Genomic DNA, 16,600 nt, shown 5'->3' with positions numbered 1-16,600 from the left:
GGACTTGTCGTGCAAATAACGTTTAACACCGATAATGTTGGAGAACGTTTTCTCCATTATAACTGCTCGCTGAATTTTGTTATTTTATTATTGGAATTGTTGGAGCGAAAGAACGCTTATTATTAGAATTACTGTTTTAAGGCCTATTCAGACCTAAGCGGTATTCGCTACCGTCTGCGGCAGAGTAAACCCAGAGGGTATGCGGTAATAATACTGTTCAGACCTAAGCTGTATTCGCTACCGTCTACCTAATTACCTCTACCCACAGCGGCAGTGAATATCGCTCAGGTCGCTCTAGCCGCGATACTTGATACTAAATCATCATCATCATCAACAGCCCTTTACAGTCCACTGCTGGACTATGAGCCTCCTCCACTATGGTGGAGGGATTTGCCATAATCTCCACGCTTGGCAGGCGGGTTGGAGATCGCAGTTTAAAAGATTGATGTTTTTCAGAGAGCGCTGCTGCCCATTCTCTGTTTGTTGTGTAGTCCCTAAGTCGCCTCTTACGACACCCGCGGGAAGAGTAGGGGTTGGTGACAAATGTATTCTACTCTGCCGTCACCACACGGCCTAAATACCTGAGCGAAACCCGCGCGGTATGTACCTCTACCCACAGCGGCAGCGAATGTCGCTCAGGTTTGAATAGGCCTTTAGAATCGTATCGCATGTGTTTATAATCTTGACAGAGTTATCATAGGAACAAAGACACCTACTCTCAAAAATACAATTAAAATTGTAAGCTCATGTTTTACTGTTCATTTGTGGTCTTATCCAGTTCCGCCTTCATGAAACCAAGTATTATGTAGTTATGCAGCTGTCTCATTTTTCATAATGACTACCATCACGGGAACTGCTTAATTGCTGCCTGATTTCATAATTATGACACTCAACATTTTGCATATCGTTAGATGAATAGATTTTCATTGTAAATCCAAAATATCTAATAAATACTTCGAGTTCGTAGCATGTTTATTTCAGGTGGCACATTTAGGATATTTCCATTCGTATGCTAAAGCAGTATGTAGATCGTTCTATTTACATCCCCCGTTCATCGTTATTCTAAGTGAACACCTTCGCACGGGCGTGGATGTGGTTTCATTCGCGCTCACCCCGCGTCGGGCGCTTAACAAATCGTTATTGCTTAGCTCTCGTACGCTTCGCTCCGAGTGACTCATTTTTCAAACGTTTCAAGTTTGATGAACTTGAGAGTTGAGACCAACTGGTTTTCTCACGAACTCTTCGAACTTTCGAAGAACGTAGTCTCTTTCAACTGGAATATCAAACATTTGGAAACTATTGAAACACCGTTTCGACAAATATCTTACAACGTCCAAGAAAGATTACTTACAATCTTTCTCGTCGTCAATCAGAGCTTGGAAATAAATACAAATGACCAATACGATTGTTTATTTTAAACTACATTTCTTCCAGCCTCATATCCTAGCCTACGTTGAGTGCCAGGTTAGCTCTAGTTCAATTCTTGAAAAGACATCAATAATGTATGTGTAGATTTGTTCTCATATCTGTTGCCTCAGCCGGCCCTTAGTGTCGATAGGAGACATTGGTTCGCCCGCGGCACTTTGTTGATTTGAATCATATCTCCAACGACACCGGGCAATAACCCGACGTGACGGGAATGCCGCGGCTGCCTTTGAAATTTTCAGCAGGATTGGATTACAGTCGCTACTTGTTCCCACTTTGTTCTTGGACGAGTTAAGCTGAGTGCAGGACGTTCGCTTAATGGGTTTTCCTGTTGCCGTTTAAAGTTTTGAGGTTATGCTTTAACGGTTGTTGTTTTAAATTTTATTTTAACACAAACTTAACCTAACACTTATAATTTCTTTTTGAAGTCAAATCAAGTTTTAAAACTCTTACAAGGTTACGTTTAGCAACATCATGAACGCGTGGCCAGAGGATATTTTTAGCTCTTGCAGCTTTTTGCTTTAGCCGTGTTAAATGAATAAACATTTAAAATTCTGTTTTCTAGACTAGAGTTTGAAAGTTAATCCAAACATCTGGTCAAGTGGCGTAATGCGTTTTTAACTCGACGCCCGCGGCTGCTGCACTCCCACGGAATAATAAAATTATGAGTTTGGAAAACATCACAATAAGTACAAGAGCAGTCTTCGCAGCACTTAAATAATGCTCGACACGAAGCGTTGTTTGAAATAAAAAATAATGAGACATGTAAGAGCTCCTGAATGTGACGCGTTGTTGAATATTTGACAGCCATTTTGTTATACCGTTTGTTGTGCTTTGTTGATTCATAAACGGTTTTGACTTTGATTTGATTTCTCTGTAACATTGTGGATGATGTGTGTGACTTTTTGTTCCGGATTGCTTGATGGCTCCACTGCAATTACTGATGGGTTTCTTGCAGTAGTCCTGCCCTGAACAGCTAGAGCCATTAGTAAATGAAGGACAAATGTGTTTTAAATATCGATCGAATTGGTGATTGTCATATTTTTAGGTTTACTTTATTTTACGGTTTCTGAATGTAATTTTGTTAAAGCACTCTTGCGTATTAGTTTATCGATTTCAGGACCCTATTTATAGATAGCTTATAGGTTTCGCTATAATGTATCTAAGCTAAGGTCAAGCTATATTTGGGACGTGTATGTGTTCTGAAAAGGGCCTATTTTTTTGCATGCAGGACAAGGCATGTATTTGACCGCAATCGCACCTGGTGTTAAGTAAGATGCAGTCTAGGATGGTACATATCTGCCATGTAAGTGCCTATTCACTCTCGCCTTGAAAAGGCCCGGATTGTTCAGGAAATACAGCATCTTTTGAATTTGCATTTCAGTTGATTAAATCAACAAAGATATATTCATTGTAGTGGCTGTATTGCTCAAGCCGTGCCTTTGTTCGGAGCAAGTTTGTTGAATTAACAAACGGAGTGCGGCACGCTTGCTTGGACTCGGGACTTGGGACTTTTCCCGAGTCTGCCTCCAAGACTCAACACGCGGGCGTGTTAAGCTTACATGCGATATTTTTAGCTTCCACTTATTACTTAAGGGTAAAGATTTCTTGAATATTTACTTCAACACGCGGGATGGAAAGTTTATGCCGTCTAATATTCATTCGTTTAGTTTAATGTCTCAATATACTGAAAGAATATAGAAAGAATAGTTCCTAGTTAGTAAGATTATGAAAAGATAGATTGAGTAGAATCTGGGGAAAGGCCTTCGGTACTCGTATATTCATCATTAGGGGATAGTGACATTATTAAAACTCAGTAGTTCACATCCCGTCAGAATGTTGAAGTGTATGGATTAGGTAGGAGTATAAGGCACTATCCATACTAAAACAATTAACCGATTGTTAAAAGGCCGCGAATAAATATTGTGTAAAATGCATAAATGTTACAACAGTAAGAATAAACTAACTGAATTTACTTATTCTGTTTCAGGTACGTTGCATTTCCAGTCGCTGTTAAACAAGTTAATTCCATTAGCTGGTGAGTCAAGTGAATTATTTCGGCTGGAATATTGTTTTATTTTATTGCTGTTTAAATATTCCTAGTGACATTGCAAGCAATGTTTATAACTCTGCTAGAGTTGCAAAGTATGATTTCATATTTCTTTGACTATTTCGAACACAGCTGCAAATGTTTTGGTACTTGCCGCCATATTATATCACTAGTATGTAGATATGTTATTGTGTCCCCAAGGACGATGTTATTTGTTATGATTTCCTCGTTGCCTCTGTGGTACCTCATCTGTGTTTGTTGTGCCAATAATAATATTATTTATACTAAGACCAAATATTGACATTTATTTATTTTTATTTTTATATTTACCAAACGTAGTTTATAAGTAAGCACCGGTCTACTTCCACAAATGTTTTCCGCGTTTTATGAATTATGCAGATACTATATCGGCCACAGTGTTAACTATATCCATTTCCGTTTTTGCTCTCGCTCTCATCAAATAGTGATTCTTTGCGATAGAGCGAGACATCATGACCGGCAATGGATAGTTAATATTGTTGGCGATAGTACGAGTAGATGGAATTGTTATTTTTAGGCCGCACGAGCTAAGAGTTATCAAGATATAGCCTAATAAACTTTATCATAATTATTGAATTACTTCCTCAGTAAACTTGATAATAGTCTAATTAACCTTTAAGAAACAATAGCAGCTAAAATGGATGGTTTTGCAACTGATAGCTCCAAACTTCCAATGAACTTGTTCAACTCTGGCTGAGTTTTGAGACGAGACAATGGCTCTGTGTATCGGAATACTGTATTTAATTAAACATGCTGGGAGTTGGCAACTTGGCCGAGGCATTCCAGTGATCGTGACTGGGTGTTGGTTGAGGCTTTGTTAGTCGCATTCTATTAAAACACTACTGGTGTCAGCGCAGCTTTTAGTTTTATCTGATGCTAACCATTCCCTTGAATGGTCCTTAAGTATATTCAGAAAGTCAATTATTATACATCTATCTATTTATATCAGCCTTTAAAGGGGTTCGCCTTCGAATATAGGCCTTCCTCTTCAACTCTCCACCGACTTCTGTCCCTGGCCACTTGCATCCAGTTCACTCGATTCCCCTGCCGCGGGTGTTGTTTCAGTGTCTCCACTCTAGGGTCCTACCGTCCTTCTGACCCAGCGATCTTGGTTCATCTGTGCAATGTGTCCTGCCCAGCTCCATTTCCGGCTCTCAATCTCTTCCACCACGTCGCTGACCCCTGTCAATTATTACATCATAAGCAGCTGATGCTTCTTTATCATGCATGCTCAGGCTCATCCTTGGTTAATTTCCCTTTTTTATGATTTACAAAAATACAATGTTTGAGGGATTTTTTTAGTTTCAAATGTTAATCAACAACAATCGATGTCCCGCGGCATCGATCGGGGGGCACTCTGTATTCGGATGAGACTTGCATCTTTGCATTCGTTACATTATGTACTTGAATTTATTAGTTTGCGCTCGAACTCGTACTCATATATTATGATGTTAGCTGTACATGTAAACACAGTGAGGAAAATCGTTGTAAAGAATCGGGATGCGCCACTGACTACAAACTTATGTAAAAGTACTGTAGGTAACAGCTGTTCTTTATTAGATACTAGCGACCCGCCCCGGCTTCGCAAGGGTGCTAAGACTGCTAAGTATACATATAAACCTTCCTCTTAAATCCGCTCTATCTAATACAAGAAAACCGCATCAAAATCCGTTGCGTAGTTTCAAAGATCAAAGCATAATAGGGACAGACAGCGGAAAGCGACTTTGTTACAAGCTTTATATTGACTTCACTTGTTAGTATGTGTGGGACAAATCTTGCAACTGAATTTAAGACCAGTTCTCCTCAACCGATTGAGCTGAAATTTGGTATACTTATGTAAGTACGATGACAATGCAATATTATGGTACCATTGAACTGGTCTGATGATGGAGTCTGAAAAACATCAATCTTTTAAACTGCGATCTCCAACCCGCCTGCCTAGCGTGGAGATTATGGCAAAACCCTCCACTATAGTGGAGGAGGCTCATAGTCCAGCAGTGGACTGTAAAGGGCTGTTGATGATGATGATGATGATGATGATGATGATGATGATGATGATGATGATGGAGTAGGGAGGTGGCCATAGGAACTCCTAAACAAAACGGCGGAAACTCATCGAGTTTGGGTTCGTTGGATTTGTCTTTTCGAGCACTTTAGTGTTAGATAATGTCCAGGGTCCTGAGATTAAGATATAACTAAAAAGTGTAAAATAAAATTATAATAAAAATAAACTTTTTTAAAAACAAGCTTTTATTCTGAATAACATGTAAGACAAAAATAAAATTTCCAATATTACAGACCTTCTAGAGCAGATGCCGCGAAAACTATACAATTTATAGAAAAACTTGTCGATCTCACCTGTAGCAAATTGAATATGCTTTTTTTGGTTCAAAGTAGTCATGTCACTAGGACGCATAGTTTCCGAGGATTAAGCGAAAAACCGAAAAGTGGCACCTTTAAACCCCCCTCTCCCCGCCGGCTCAAGGGCTAAGGGCGGGGACTTTTGCTATGTTCACCTCCTAACTAGTCTAAATAAAGTCCTGAAGTCAGAAATTGTGTTCTACAGTTTTCCATCTATAATGCTTTATTGACTGGACTACATGTGTATGTGCTGAGCAGAAACAGCATAACGCTTACATAATTAACATATGTACACTTGTACAGTTGATGAAACACATGATGCCCTGCGTGCCCAAACAACTGCACACAGGAAGACTTAATGAATGCTACTTACCTGTGATGCTACTGCATGACAACGCCACTCTTGTAGCGGAGTTTTGGGCTGATACTGTGTGGATTTGGTATCGACGCGAAAGAAGAAGAATTAGTATAATAATATCAAAATCAATCTGGGGGCACGGCAGTGCCCCCACCAAGTCGAGCAAAAAAGCGGCACGGCCGTACCATCCTTTTCTCGAAGCAATTCAGGCCATTTTCGACCGCCTGTAACTTCGTTGTGGATAAAACTAGAAGGCTGAATTTTCATTAGCTATGCAGGAATTGTAAAGACACGGTATATTTAAAATTTCATTCAATTTGAACCAGTAGTTTAAGAATTATAACGGGTCAAAGTTACTTAATTTTGTCNGGGAACATGTAAGACAAAAATAAAATTTCCAATATTACAGACCTTCTAGAGCAGATGCCGCAAAAATATACAATTTATAGAAAAACTTGTCTATCTCACCTGTAGCAAATTGAATATGCTTTTTTTGGTTCAAAGAAGTCATGTCACTAGGACGCATAGTTTCCGAGGATTAAGCGAAAAACCGAAATGTGGCACCTTTAAACCCCCCTCACCCCGCCGGCTCAAGGGCTAAGGGCGGGGACTTTTGCTATGTTCACCTCCTAACTAGTCTAAATAAAGTCCTGAAGTCAGAAATTGTGTTCTACAGTTTTCCATCTATAATGCTTTATTGACTGGACTAAGGTACTATATCGGCTACAGTGTTAACTATCCATTTCCGTTTTTGCTCTCGCTCTCATCAAATAGTGATTCTTTGCGATAGAGCGAGACATCATGACCGGCAATGGATAGGTAGTTAATATTGTTGGCGATAGTACGAGTAGATGGAACTGTTAATTTTAGGCCGCACGAGCTAAGAGTTATCAACCCATAGGCTAATAAACTTTATCTTAATTATTGAATTACTTCCTCAGTAAACTTGATAATAGTCTAATTAACCTTTAAGAAACAATAGCAGCTAAAATGGATGGTTTTGCAACTGATAGCTCCAAACTTCCAATGAACTTGTTCAACTCTGGCTGAGTTTTGAGACGAGACAATGGCTCTGTGTATCGGAATACTGTATTTAATTAAACATGCTGGGAGTTGGCAACTTGGCCGAGGCATTCCAGTGATCGTGACTGGGTGTTGGTTGAGGCTTTGTTAGTCGCATTCTATTAAAACACCACTGGTGTCAGCGCAGCTTTTAGTTTTATCTGATGCTAACCATTATCTCGAATGGTCCTTAAGTATATTTAGAAAGTCAATTATTACATCTATTTATATCAATAGTTAGGAGGTTCGCCTTCGAATATAGGCCTTCCTCTTCAACCCTCCACCGACTTGGACTGAACTGAACTGGATGCAAGTGGTCTGTCCCTGACCACTTGCATCCAGTTCACTCCAGCCGGCTGCCGGATATCGTCTGTCCACCATTTAGGCGGTCTTCCCCTGCTGCGGGTGTTGTCGCGGGGTCTCCACTCCCGGGTCCTTCTGGCCCAGCGATCTTGGTTCATCCGTGCACTGTGTTCTGCCCATATCCATTTACGGCTCTCAATCTCTTCCACCACGTCGCCCTGTCAATTATTACATCATAAGTAGCTGATGCTTCTTTATCATTCATGCTCAGGCTCATCCTTGGTTATTTAATAATATACAAAAATACAATGTTTGAGGGATTTTTAGTTTCAAATGTTAATCACATTTCTTCGCACTTAATTCACGAATAATATTTTAATTGCGTTTATGTAGTGGCAGTAAACAAAATAGCCATCGGAATTTTGTATTGGTACACAGTGCGAGCTAGCGTGCCCGACAGTGTCAGCAATTTGTCCACAGCAAAGTTACGACTGCTAGCCTGATAAACTCGGCTCCCATGCGACGTTTTCTCTGTTCACTGACGTTTGTGAAATTGTTTTCAACTTCTCACACATCACTAATTGTACCTCTTGTGAACCCCAACTGAAAATATTCTTCCTAAATATAGGCCACAAACATATTTTTATCTATTTTTGAGAAACGTCCAACTTTTTCAGAAACTACTCTTTCTTATATAGTCCAGTCAAATTAGACATGAACCCTGCAATAATTCGCATACAGCTGAAAATTGGTACGAATGTTCGGAGCACCATTATGAATTAACTGTGAAAAGTCCCCATCGATCCGACATGTGCTAAAAAAAAATTCTATGTCAAAGTTAAAAAATACGGGTTTTTGAGAGTTTCAGCCAAACGGTAAGTTTTATCACAAAAATATGTATGACAAGGTTTAAGGCCATACAATTATCTATCAAAATTGTCTATACACTTTCTCCTAATAATCAGCGTTTCTGAGATTCGATGATCCGAAGAGTCAAAAAAGTGTTTTCTTCATAACGGTCTTACACATAAATTCAATGTGATATCGCCTCGTGGCTCGACTCAGCATTGTATCATGATGTGTTGTCGACGTCGAATATAAAATGATCAACCTCAATGTCGTCTGTCATCTTTAATTATCGAAAAATGGGTGCAACTTTGACGAAGGACTGCACCGTGAGTTTCTAAGATACGAAGTTTTCGTGTCTATTAGGTTTAAGAGCTCTTATATGCACACGTCACTACTCTACTTGTAACTCTATGGTCACTCTTTTAGCCCGGTCAAGTCAGAAAATCCAGGTTATAATAATTCGCATAGAGCTGAAAATTTGTGTGAATGTTGAGAACACCATCCTTAATGAAATGTCAAAAGTCCCCAACGATCCGTCATTTGAAAAAAAAATTTACGAAGTCCAAGTTTTTTGCATTTTTCCACCAAACAGTAAACTTATCATAAGAAATGATAAAAAATAGTAGTAGATCATAAAATTATCTATTAAAAGTGTCTTTGCCCCTTTTTCCTAAGAGTCACCGTTTATGTGGTAACGATGCAAAAAGTTGGAGAATTCGCATTCTGTTAACTACTCCACGAGTCCACAACTTCAACTCTATTAAAATAGTTTTGAATTGAACAGGATAACAAATACATCTTAAAAAAGGCCTACTGGGGAAACCTGGTAAAAAAAATGCGCCAAATACCCATCATAGGTGTTGTGGAAACATGTGCATATAACGAGAACATCTTAACTAACTTTTTGATTCGTTCTACCTCATAATCGGTGACTCTTAGGAAAAAGGGGCAAAGATAATTTTGATAGATAATTTTATGATCTACTATTATTTTTTATCTATTTTTATGATTAGTTTACTACTTGGCCAAAAAATGCAAAAAACTTGGGACTTCGAAAACTTTTTTTTTAAATGACGGATCGTCGGGGACTTTTGACATTTCATTTAGGATGGTGTTCTCAACATTCACACAAATTTTCAGCTCTATGCGAATTATTATAACCTGGACTGTCTAACTTGGTCGGGCTAAAAGAGTGACCATAGAGTTAGAAGTAGAGTAGTGACGTGTGCATATAAGAGCTCTTAAACATAATAAACACGAAAACTTCGTATCTTAGAAACTCACGGTGCAATCCTTCGTCAAAGTTGCAACCATTTTCCGATAATTAAAGATGACAGACGACATTAAGGTTGATTATTTTATATTCGACGTCGACAACACATCATGATACAATGCTGAGTCGAGGCATGAGGCGATATCACATTGGATTTATGTGTAAGACCGTTATGAAGAAAACACTTTTTTGACTCTTCTGATCATCAAATCTCAGAAACGCTGACTCTTAGGAGAAAGTGTATAGACAATTTTGATAGATAATAGTATGATCTTAAACCTTGTCATACATATTTTTGTGATAAAACTTACCGTTTAGCTGAAAATCTCAAAAACCCGTATTTTTTAAGTTTGACCTTGAATTTTTTTTTTAGCACATGTCGGATCGATGGGGACTTTTCACAGTTAATTTATAATGGTGCTCCAAACATGCGTACCAATTTTCAGCTGTATGCGAATTAATGCAGGGTTCATGTCTAAATTGACTGGACTAATAGGGGCACTAACAAGTATTTACTTAGAATACTCATACCCGTATTCACAAACATTACTATGAGGTCTCACAGGGTGAGTGGACGCACAGGGTGACACGCTAACCAATCACAGAGCTCTATTCAACGACGTGCGTTCGATTTGCTGCTTCACTTAAGCAAGCATCGTTTGTGAATACGGGTGTCATAGGGACATGGACATTGGACAACTCCATGTCAATTTCAATCGGCCATAATGCTATAGTCTATTAGGGCGAACTATGTAGTTCAATCTATAATGATTTCATAGTAATTATATTAGAGCCATGCGAACGTAGTGTCAAGGGTAGTGGGCGGCTGACAACAATCGATGTCCCGCGGCATCGATCGGGGGGCACTCTGTATTCGGATGAGACTTGCATCTTTGCATTCGTTACATTATGTACTTGAATTTATTAGTTTGCACTCGAACTCGTACTCATATTATGATGTTAGCTGTACATGTAAACACAGTGAGGAAAATCGTTGTAAAGAATCGGGATGCGCCACTGACTACAAACTTATGTAAAAGTACTGTAGGTAACAGCTGTTCTTTATTAGATACTAGCGACCCGCCCCGGCTTCGCAAGGGTGTTAAGTTTACATATAAACCTTCCTCTTAAATCCGCTCTATCTAATACAAGAAAACCGCATCAAAATCCGTTGCGTAGTTTCAAAGATCAAAGCATAATAGGGACAGACAGCGGAAAGCGACTTTGTTTTATACTATGTAGTGATAGTGATTCTATACATAGATACTAATCCACTAATATCTGCTTTTTAAGTACTTTAACTTTAGTTCTCAAGGTTCTTTACAAGATACTTCAGCTTTTCCTTAACTAAATTAGCCTCGGCCGACTCAGCCTCTGATTTCAGGCAGGTTGACTAACTCCGCCTAAAGTTAGGCGAAATTACAGCCTAGACCTAGAAGCGAACTCGTGCGAGTCTAGTGCTACTACTTATGAATACCTAGATATGATAGACTCATTACTGTTCGCTAAATATAATGTAGGTAACTGATAGTAGATCAACATCGATAATAATCCATTTACTAGTTATGTAAGTAATGCTTTGAAAACATCTGCTTTATCACACCATGTGTATGTGCTGAGCTGAAACAGCATAACGCTTACATAATTAGCATAATGTACAGTTGATGAAGCACATGATGCCCTGCCCCAAACAACTGCACGCAGAAAGATTTAATGAATGGTACTTACCTGTGATGCTACGCATGACAACGCCACCCTTGTAGCGGAGTTTTGGGCTTACACTGTGTAGGTTTGTTGTCGACGCGAAAGAAGAAGAATTGGCATAATAATATCAAAATCAGAATATTATTTATGTGGTAATATGTAAAGCCATTTAAACGTTCTTAATTTTACTATAAACCAAAAATATGCTGCCCTTAAAGCTCTAAGTGAAATAATTCACCAGCCTATTCGGTAACTGCGAAATGGCGTGACCCACATACTGCTCTGGGTCCGACTGGACTGGTATTCAAATCACTGTCGGCCGCTGGACACTGCATACTAATGCAGGGTACACAGAAGACGTTTACTACGCTTGTTTGGGCTCGCAGGATCTTATGTAGTTCCGTGTGTAAAGCTTCCATCTTTACATAACGATACTGTACCCTTGCTGCTAGTGATTTAGACAAATGCAAAACTTCATCACAAGTAAATATGTCGTAAAATTTAACTCAGTAGTGCTGCTGACAATGTCACTATTTCCATTCCGTTCAGTACCGAATACACCTTGTGTTGGCGTTTTCAGCTTTAGTATTCTGTCTATGAAAGTAAGTTCTTGTTTAGAAACATTATTGATTTTTACACTTTTTCAACACGCATACCAACCAACGAATATCTCGTAGATACGATTTGTTATATGAATCTAAATGTACAGTATTTCAGACTATATTTTTTTTTGGAAAATTGCACTTATACCCAGACCTAGAGAAGCCACAGTATTCAGCTTGATGCGCTGTCGTCTGTACTGTACATTGTAGACAAGGCATTCGCATTATTGCACGAGGGAATGTAATCGCATATCTGCCGCAGATATTGCCGACATTATTCAAATCTGTGACAGACTGACTCAATAGCCTGATGGGACTTTATTGCATTACCGATAATTGGCATGCCACATTCAGCAAAATGTCAGTTGAGCTTGAATTTTTGCGGGATTTGGGACTTTAAATCATGTTTCGGACGGTGATACTGAAAAACGAGGTTGCTTTTCGACATTATTAAAACTTTTTGTTTTGCCCCTGCTAGATATAGGTAAATGTTCTTCTTTTGGCTAGTATTCGACTACCCAAAATATACCTAATTTGCTTGCGATAAGTCTGTGAACACATTGAAATTCAGAATAACTAAATTTAGTCCTATGTCACAGAATTAACACCTCTCTCATTTGCATTGATAATTTAAGCCCTCATTTATAAATTCGGGAAGCACCAAGCTTCCCTATTGCCCTTATATTCTGAGGTTTCTGTTAAGTCCACGCTTCCAACATTTAAGTAGGCCCCAAGTGCAATCCGAACTGTCAAAAGTTAATTTTTGAGAGGAGTGCGAGTAAATGATTGCGGCACTCTGTAAAGATGTTTACACATTGTTTTTATTAGAGAAGCAAGTATTTCTTTCGGAAGAGCAATCTACCCTAGGTGCAAAGCTTTATCTCACCTTACCATTATTATATGCAATTCTCAGAATAACGGTTATTCTGATTTTAAACAGTTTGACTTTTCGCAGTAAGTGTCACAAAGGGTTTTCTCCACTCTTTCTCGTACTGGTAATGTTTTTAACATTATTAAAACGTATTCTTAGAGAAATTTCATAAATAAATGAATGATTAAGCGCATTACGTATGTACTGCCTCTTACTTGGAACTCGAAACTCCAAGTTTAATGCCTCGCGTAAGAGGCTGTGTGCTCGAGAAGTTTCAATGAAAACATCACTCGAGTATTGTTACAAAATGACGCNAATGACGTAAAACTTCTTGGAAACTATGTTTTGTATCTTGGAACTGGGAGTTAAAAGCTGCACATTTTCAAAAACTGTTTATGTTGCACGAATAAACCCAGGTTAACCAACACCGCTGAAGAACATTCGCAACATGCATATTTAACGTTCAATTACGAACCGTCTTCTGTGATATCACCACTTATCTAAATATTCGAATAACAGTTAACTACAGTTATCATACACACTCGAATTCGAATATTAATAATACAAAGTAGCTTTTAAGTAGTAGGTAGTCCGATTGATTGATAATTTGGAAGGTAATCGATACTGTCTAGATTCGATTGCTCTGTCGTGGCTACGTAAGACTGGAATTTGGAAATTCCATCACTACTTATGACGTAATCCCATTTCGTACCTGCCGACGAGCGATTGAATTAGGCCCTCCAACTCCCAGCCTACACAAGTGGACGAAGCTATGCACTGTGCGAAATACTTTGTAACTAGTGAGTACTTACTCAAGATCGTACCGCTATTGAACAGTGGTTATAGTTATTTTTTGTAATCCTGTTACACCTACTTAACGCTTTATTATTACCACCATAAAGACACCTAAGGCTTTAAGCTTCTCATGACTTTACCTACTAAGTATGTAGCAGCGCCATATAAAATACATACGAGTACAACGCCATAACTCCGAAAGCGAAGTGAGTTTTTTGGCTTAACGTGATTTCGAGAATGAAGCAGATACAATATTTCAAGCAAATAATTTCATTTTATATGTATTGTTGATGTGAACGTCCATCAAAAATAATAAAATCGTTTTATATCAGTATCGCTAATGAATACTGGCGTCCACAAACGCGGTCGAGACGTATGTATGATGCAGCACGCGCGGCAGCCATCTTTTATTCAGAGGCCCTGGCAACATACAGTCACCCTCAGAAATTACAGCCACTCTCACCTCTAATCCGACGCAATAAAGGAGGCTGTGTACCTGGTGTACGTTCCAAGCCCTATCACTATTTCGTTTGTACTAAAATTTACGTGTACCTACCTACACTGTGCCGGTGGCAAGGTAAATATTTATAAAGCAGTTTAAAAAACATTGCGCTTTATTTACATTATAACTGACACATGCATGTAGAGCATATTATTATTTAGAATAATTAAATTGCGTGTAATTTAAATTCAATATTTACACCAATAACAGTCTTGAACTTATGATTTTTTTTCTATTTTTAAGATTAGATTTATACTTGATTCGATACTCAACGTGTGCTCGTGTCACATTAATTTTTCAAAATCATTTGACCGGGAAATCATTGGAATCTGAAATATTTTTTCCATCAAAATAGTAAGACACGGGTCTTAACGCGACGTTTATTAATGAGTTACATTATGTACTCACGGCTTGACGTTTCGGCTGCTATGCTGCAGCCGTGGTTACAAGCAGACTGACCAAGTCTTACTATTTTAGTTGAAATGGAACGCGAAAGTTTTAAATCTTATATTTTTTCCATCAGCTCTCTATCCCTGCTCGGAACCACAATCGCATCATAATGCGCAACACGTGTATACATGTGTGCGCATGCATTATCAGGCCTGGCTCACTCCGCGCGGTACATCCGATAATTACGAAGCGCCCCGCCGGCGGGTATTATATCAGTCGAGTGTCAGCGCGCGCCCGTCAGGTCGCTGGCGTGCGTTGTAGTATGTACCTAATTCTATGATCGAAGTATTATTTAAAAATGGACATAAAGAGAAAGAAATATTGTGCGGCGTTCGGGTGTTTAAATTCGAAAAGAAATCTACACCGGATTTTTATTTTTTTTCGCTTCCCAAAGATGCTGAAAGGTATGTTGGCCATGTAGGTAATCAATAAAATTCTTAGGATAGTAGTATAGGAACCTAACCTACCATGACTACCTACTGCTCAGAATGCGTTCGTTCGTTACAGCCAAATGACGTCCACTGCTGGACAAAGGCCTCTCCCAAGGTTTTCCATAATGAATGCGTACTTACCTACAAACGTACCTCATTACATATAAGTAGATTAATTAATTTTTCACTAGACAGCAACCCTAACAGCGTAAGAAGAGTTCAGAGGCACGCGATAGAAAGAGATAAAACTTGTAGGTGAATAAAATTGTAGGTACGTAGTGCTGTGCGAGCTGAATTCCACTGTATCGCGTCGTAGCAAGACTCGCATTTATTTAAATCGTCTTGCGGAGTAATCCTTCTGTACCTGTACTATTACTTATTCTGTGGCATTATCCAGTGCAACCAGCGTACAGTCATCGCAAAAGAAGAATCTAAACTCTGATTTTTAATTCGACGGAATTTTGACATTTCAGAAGTGTTGGCAACATTGAAACATTCCCACTAAGAAGGAAGAGCATTTTTACAAATTAAAAAATAATCCTTTCTTGAATATAAGGTTTCACTTGAAAAACTAAGTCTTAAAAATGTACTGATCATTTCAAAATGGTTATTTGAATTTTTATTATCATATTTTCGAAGTTAAATTATTTTTCTATTACTGGACTCTCTGGCCAATAATCCATGGGTTACAAACCTTTTTTATGAAAATAATTTTGTTAATAAAATCTTAGCTTCATAAAATAATCAATTTAACAAGATGCCAATTTTATAATCCAAGTTGATTATGATGACGATAATGATGATTGATGATCAATACATATTTTCATTTATGATAATATGTTGTTTTACTGTGTAAAAAACAAGTTTTTTTCTATTTAATCTCTAAAATGTACATAATAATTAGTGTACATTGAATTCATAAAACAAACAATAGTTCATTCTTGTAAGTTGTATACTTGATGAAATTTCATTTCATATTATTTATTATTAATTCAAAGCAAAAAAGGCTTATTACATCTGAATTGTCAAAAAATGACAGCTGTCAGAATTCCGTCGAATTAAAAATCGGACTATACAGCCATTACATTTTAGACTTTACTTCCTAGACTCAGGGACTGTTGTTACTTGAGGAAGTCTGTAGGCGCTCGATAACAAGCGTTGATGCATCGCCCCGATACAATATGATACCGAACACCTAGTCTCAGTGTGTCAAAGGCGTTCTACAAGAGATACTTCGTCATCTTGTTGAGGTGTTTGGTATCGTGATAACATTAACTAGTGTCAGCCCGTGCCGTGACTTAGATCTCGTTAAGATCTCGCTCAAATTGAAAAAAAGTCTAGTCAATAAACAAAATACAGTAGAACGCCGATTATCCGAATTAATTGGGACCGGGGCCGATTCGGATAATCGAAAATTCGGATAATCGAACATAGACAGGTAATAGAGAAAAACTAACTGTCACACATAGAATAAACTTTAATAAGTTTAAATAACAGATATATTTCTACTGAGCGTTATTGTAGA

The 16,600-nt window shown here is 38.3% G+C and overlaps 1 protein-coding gene across 1 annotated transcript in view; it reads left to right on the top strand.

Annotated features, from left to right (window-relative positions):
- LOC114363636 (serine/threonine-protein kinase SMG1-like) overlaps positions 1-16,600 on the top strand; it is a 100,258-nt gene that overhangs the window by 40,628 nt on the left and 43,030 nt on the right. The gene's annotated exons all lie outside the window — the stretch shown is intronic.

Source organism: Ostrinia furnacalis, unplaced genomic scaffold (genome assembly GCF_004193835.3).
Source record: "Ostrinia furnacalis isolate ACB-3 unplaced genomic scaffold, ASM419383v2 OfSCF7182, whole genome shotgun sequence".
Taxonomy (NCBI): Eukaryota; Metazoa; Arthropoda; class Insecta; order Lepidoptera; family Crambidae; genus Ostrinia; species Ostrinia furnacalis.
Note: the sequence above shows the minus strand (reverse complement) of the source record. Positions and strands in the feature narration are given on the sequence as shown.